General features: G+C 35.0%; 1 long non-coding RNA gene across 1 annotated transcript; it reads left to right on the forward strand.

Moving 5' to 3' along the window:
- Positions 1-2,637: 2,637 nt before the first annotated feature.
- LOC122585913 lies at positions 2,638-5,688 on the forward strand. Its single transcript, XR_006321817.1, has 3 exons — positions 2,638-2,973; positions 4,732-4,802; positions 5,508-5,688. It is a non-coding gene; the product is annotated as an uncharacterized LOC122585913 (long non-coding RNA).
- Positions 5,689-6,538: the final 850 nt, after the last annotated feature.

A 6,538-nucleotide genomic window follows, 5' to 3' on the forward strand; every position in this document is an offset into this window, starting at 1 on the left:
AATGGGGTGAAGAACAAGAGCAAGCATTTCAAACACTTAAGAACGTGTTGTGTGAAGCGCCAATACTAGCACTACCGGATGGAATGGAAGGATTTGTGGTGTATTGTGATGCGTCGAATAAAGGACTTGGATGTGTGCTTATGCAAAGGGACAAGGTCATTGCTTATGCATCTAGGCAATCGAAGCCACATGAGAAAAATTATTCAACCCATGATTTGGAGTTAGGAGCTGTGGTATTTGCCTTGAAGATATGGCGGCATTATCTCTATGGCACTAAATGCACCATATTTACCGACCACAAGAGCTTGCAACACATCTTTGATCAAAAGATGTTGAACATGAGGCAAAGGAGATGGATTGAGCTACTCAATGACTATGAGTGTGAAATAAAGTATCATCCCGGGAAGGCGAATGTTGTTGCCGATGCACTCAGTAGGAAGGTGAATACTAAAGTGCCAAGGGCAAGAATTAGCCACTTACAAGTAAGAATGTCTCTAAGAGATCGTTTCTAAGAAGACCAAACAAAGGTCTTTGAAGGGAAGAATATTGAGAATGAAGCATTGTGTGGTATGGAAATGACGTTTGATAAGGACGATGAAGGTATTTTATACTTCAAGGGGAGAGCTTGGGTACCGAAAGTGAATGGTTTAAGAGATGTACTTATGAATGAGGCTCATAATACGAAGTATTCAATTCATCCGGGCGCGGATAAGATGTATCAAGGTCTAAAAAGGGGTTTTTTGGTAGCCTAGAATGAAAGGAGAGGTAGCTCGATATGTGAGTCGATGCATGACTTGTGCGATGGTCAAAGTTGAGCACCAAAAGCCATCTGGTCTTTTAAAGCAGCCAGAAATTCCCGAATGGAAGTGAAATAGCAATGGACCTAGTGACAAAATTGCCGCGAACAAAGAAAGGACATGATGCTATATGGGTGATTGTTGATCGTCTTACAAAATCAGCCCATTTCATTCCCATCAAAGAAGATTGGGACACCGAGCGTCTAGCTCGCTTATACGTTGAAAAGATTGTGACGTTGCATGGCGTACCTTTGTCCATAATATCCGATAGGGATGGTAGTTTACCTCACGTTTCCGGGGACATGTGCAAGAGGCAATGGGCACAACATTAGCACTAAGCACGACTTACCACCCTCAAACGGATGGACAAAGTGAGCAAACAATACAAATGTTGGAGGATATGTTAAGAGCTTGTACATTAGAATTTAGTGGAAGTTGGGATGAACACTTGCCATATGCTGAATTTACTTACAATAATAGCTATCACTCTAGCATACAATGTGCACCGTTTGAAGCCTTGTATGGCCGTAAATGTAGATCACCCATGTGTTGGATAGAAACGGGTGAGAGAAGCCTTGCTACCGTTGATTTTGTCCAAGAGACAACGAACAAGGTAGCAATAATTAAAGAAAAGCTAAAAGCCGCAAGAGATCGGCAGAAGAGTTATGCGGATCAAAAAAGGAAGCCCCTAGAATTTGAAGATGGCGACAAGGTGCTATTAAAGGTGTCGCCATGGAAAGGAACCGTAAGGTTCGGCAAAAGAGGGAAGTTGAGCCCTCGATACATTGGGCCATTTGAAATTGTTGTTAGAATAGGCCCCGTAGCCTATAAGTTGAAGTTACCCCAAGAATTAGGAGATGTTCATGACACATTCCACGTGTCAAATTTGAAGAAATGTTTAGCGGATGATTCGAAAGTAGTTCCACTCGAGGAACTACGAGTGGAAGATAAGCTCCAATTCCATGAGGAGCCCATAGAAGTTCTCGACCGCGATGAAAAGCGCCTTTAGAAAAGCAAGATCCCTATCGTCAAAGTTAGATGGGATAAAAACGTGGACCCGAATTTACGTGGGAACGTGAGGACTTCATACGTGAGAAATATCCGCACTTACTCCCCGAGCAAATTCAAATTCCGGGACGGAATTCTTCTAAGAGGGTAAGGATATAACAACCCTACTTTTTAAATATTATATACGTGCTAGTTAGGTTGTCTATGTTTCCGCAAGCCATAGTTATACTTGAAGCTAGTAGATAATGCCCCTAAATTAGCAATCTAAAACTATTGTTGGTATTAAGTTCAACTTAATAAAATATCATTGAACAAAAATTGTATTAATGATCAATCAATTTATAAATAATAATATAAGTCTCACAAGTTGAACTAGCAATCAAAAATACTTGTAAGTGCCCAACACATTAACCATCAAGCCAACTAAATAATATTTGGTCATGAAAATACCATGAGTAACTTAAAAATATTTAAAATTCATAAAGCATGTAAAAGTGCCTAGATAATAATAAGTATATATATATATATATATGCTTAGAAATGAATACAAGTTTATAGATAAATGCTCATGTAACAAATTAAAACACCAAAAAATGTATACATACATATATATATATACACGACACATACATATATGTTCATTAGGAAAATAATCAACTAACATCACATATAAACACATATTACTCTTACAAAACAAATACCCATTTAACCTATACTTATACTACAATTGTGTACACACTTTTATAAAAAAAATAAAAAAAATAAATAAATAAAAAAATAAAAAAAAACCCAAATACTCCCTCCCATGGCTGACCCCCTTAACCCCTAAACAACCTCACACCTTGATTCATAAACACACTCTTTCACTTCCAAGGCAATTAACACTCAAAATCTCTCTTCTCCCAACACACACATAACTCATTTTCCATCAAAAACTCTTCCTTTTCTCCCTCTCTTCTTCTTGAATTCGGCCAGCCAAAGAACAAAGGAAAAACAAAGTAAAACTCATCTAAACACTTGTTAATAATAAAGGTTTAGGTTAGCTTAAGCAAGGGTTATTGTAAGCATAGTTTAAGGGTTGTTTTAAGGCTTGAATAAGGGTTGTTGAAGGCTTCATAGGTCACGAATTTTCTGCCCTTTTTCATCAACAAAAACGTTGTCATCAAGGGTATATATCTTCATCTCTTTACTAGTTTAATCTTGTTCTTGTTTATATTAAAAAGGTTTTATCAAAAGTTCATGTTTTCCTTATGTTTTCTTTTGAATATACACTTGATGAGGGCAAAGTTGATAGGATCTTTCTTTCCATGCTCATGCATGTTGAATCCATGAAGATAGATCCAAGGATTCAACTAGTTTAAGACCCAAAAGTGTAGATATATGTTAATGGTTGTAAGATAATCCTTTTGCATGAAAGGATGAACATGTTTTATATAAATTTTTATGTACATATTTTCTGGAATTTTTCTGGATTTTCTCATAAAAGGATGTTTTCATGTTGTTAAATGAAGGTTTGATGAAGATTTATTGTTTAAAAGTTGAGATAATTGCATGCTTGTTAGATTTAAGAAGGTTGGATCTTTTGTTGAATCATGAGATGAGGCTAGACTTGTTCTAAGTGAAAAATATGTTAATCTTGATGTTAATAATCTGGGAAAATTGATAAAATATCAAGGATATAAAGCTTGGATCAAAACATGTTAAAATAAGCTAGAAATCACAAACCGAAAGCTTGCAAAAATGCATTTTGAGAAGACACATGCACCATAATCTTTTGAACATGAAAATATGATAAACCTACTGGAAATATGATGTATCCAAAGTATAGAACTCAAGTCACTTGATGCATGGCATGAATAAGCTCAAAAATCATCTTTTCGGGTCAATTTATCACTAACCAAAAGCACAAAATTGCACATATCACACTACCACCACTATCACGACTTGAATCACCAAAGTATGATGGACTTACTGTAAATATCGAAATAAGGATGGAAACCCATTTTGAAGTACTTAACTTGCTTAAGAAATGAGGCTTAAAACGTGACTTCGGTAAACGATTTTTGGTCATAAGGTCCTCAATTTGAGCTATACACAAGAGAGGTTGAATTGATATAAATTTACCTTGATAAAAGTTGCCTAAAAGGCCTGGGATTTCTGGACAAAAGCTTTTGTGGTGAGTTGTAAGTATTTCTATGATTTAATGGATTAAAATGGTAATTAAAAGATATATAAATTAATTTATTAATTATATAAATCATGAACTTGATTAAATTTACATAACCAATGGTAAAAGTAACTAACACCTACTGGATAAAAATAATTACAAATTAAGAATCAAGTTTTATACAATTTAAAGGTAATTTATTAAGTAAAAATCACTAATTAATCACTATTATTAAATAAAATGAAATAATGCATAGATAAATGTATAAATCATAATGTTATAAATCAAAAAGCATAAAAATCAGTAAGTAATCCATGTATAATTATTCATGAATTTTAAAGATAATTTAAGGACTTCAAAACAATTATAGGGAATTATTTAATTAATAAATCAATAAAATAATTAAATAATTAAATAAATAATATTAAATAAATAAATAAATAAAAATCAGAATTATATATTAACATTTGTATTATAGATCACAAATGTCAAGTAAGATTATTAAACAAAGTATGCGAAAGAAATTATATAAAACAAAGCCAAACTACCGAAATTTCAATAAACGTACAAAATTTGTATAAATGACCGTCACCACCAAATATCTTCCAACCAAATGATGTGAACAATGTAATGCACTTGAATTCCAATATTAAACAACAACCAAAGATGGGCAAGTCTACTAGCATACATCTCATGATCTAGCTTACTAGTTCACGCAACACACACTTACGTTGTGTATATTTAAATACTACGGTTTAGGCTTGCTTGAGGGGTGACACCACTAGGCGAAGTTCACGAATTTGATCAGCCCTCTTTAACTCTCGAACCAAGTGAGTCATAGCTCCCTTTCAACTCTTTTATGTGTTTTACTTCCGGGGTGAAAAACATGATAATTAAAATTGTTATCTTTTATGAAATGATACTTTGAAAGAATGTTTATGAAATGGAATTTATGATGTATGTTCAATGTGATATATGTTATATGATGAGCTTGAGTACTGTCAAAATCTAGTCCCCGCTACACTACTATTAACTCATTGAGGCCTGTAGTTAGAGAGTTGCGCAACTAGGATTCGTCCCCTCACTCACATCAGCGGCGACAGGTTGTTTGGCCGCCTACGTGGCCGCCTTCAACGGTGTCGGTCGTGGGGTGCTCTAATCTACTTTATATTTAGTCGTCTCCATGGCACAACTTCTTTATTATTAATTATTGCACATGATTGACAGCATGTACCTTTATATCATAATTTTTTGGGGCAAGTTATTATTATCATTATTTGGCCGTGAAAGGGTCTTAGTAGTGGCTCAAGCATTTACTCATCAAATTATGCCTTTGGCTGAATGTTATTGAAATCAATTATGGTTGGACATTGTGTTTTGAACATACGGTTTGGGTATGAGTACTATGAAAGAACTCTTGAAAGTTTTATGGCACATTAGCCTTGAATGTTGATGGAATATAAATGTGTTGTTAGTATAAACCTATGATCTCACTCAACTCTCGTAGTTGACACTTTTTCTTCATGTTTTTCAAGTCTAGAGCAGTAAGTTAGCCTTATGGACCGCCTCATGGATTGTACTTGCTTGTTGCTTGAAGGACTTGTAATGCAAACAAACTTATCTTTTGATTTCGACTTTGGTTATGTAATGATATTTAAACATCAACTTGAACTTATTATCCTTTGAATTTGAATGGCATTTGAAACTTTATGTTGATGTTTTATCTTTAAATCTTTTGTACCATGTCGTTCTGTGGCATTTTGTGTTTCCGCCTTATTCGAGGTGTTACACTCATGGTCCATTAGTCTTAATTGATTTAGCAAAGCTTGATAATTTGCGGGTAACTGAGACGTCATTTTCTCCGAGCCAGCAAAATTCACGAACGGTTCAAAAAATAAACGAGGTCGTAAAGAAACACAAGGTCGCAATAAGTTACTCGAGGTCGTAATTGAACTGGTGAGGTCTTAAAGAACTCACGAGATCGCAAACGAAATACGAGGTCGCAATTGAACTAGCGAGGTCGTAATTAGCTATCCAGGTCGTAAATCGAGCTGGATGAGGTAATATGAGCCAACGTGGTCGCAAACGATGTTGAACCCTTTAAAACTCTTGAATTCGAAACCCTAAAAGCCAAAAACAAAACACCTTCGCTGCTGCAAATACCAATTGAGGTCACAAACAAGATTTCCGGTCGTAAACTCGTAAAAGAATCACGTTTAAATGTATTTATGCTCTAGCCTAGTAATTGTCCCTGCATTTACGAGGTTATATTTCTCCTCTGAAATGCGAGGTCGCATTTCACATTTAGCAGATTTATTAGACATTCAATACTTAAACTTAATCTAGTATTTTATGCATAATACAAACTTCATTAATGACAATCACATCACAAAAACATATCACAATATAAGACCGAACAATCTAGACTGCTATTGACATAGACGTACACTTACACTTACCCTTTTGCAAAGTACCTTAAGACCATAAAAACCCTCACATAACCTGCTCAATCTCTTGGATCACTTTGGCTGGTAGCACAAAACCACCCGCCCAATAATCATGCATA

Source organism: Erigeron canadensis, chromosome 1 (genome assembly GCF_010389155.1).
Source record: "Erigeron canadensis isolate Cc75 chromosome 1, C_canadensis_v1, whole genome shotgun sequence".
Classification (NCBI taxonomy): Eukaryota; Viridiplantae; Streptophyta; class Magnoliopsida; order Asterales; family Asteraceae; genus Erigeron; species Erigeron canadensis.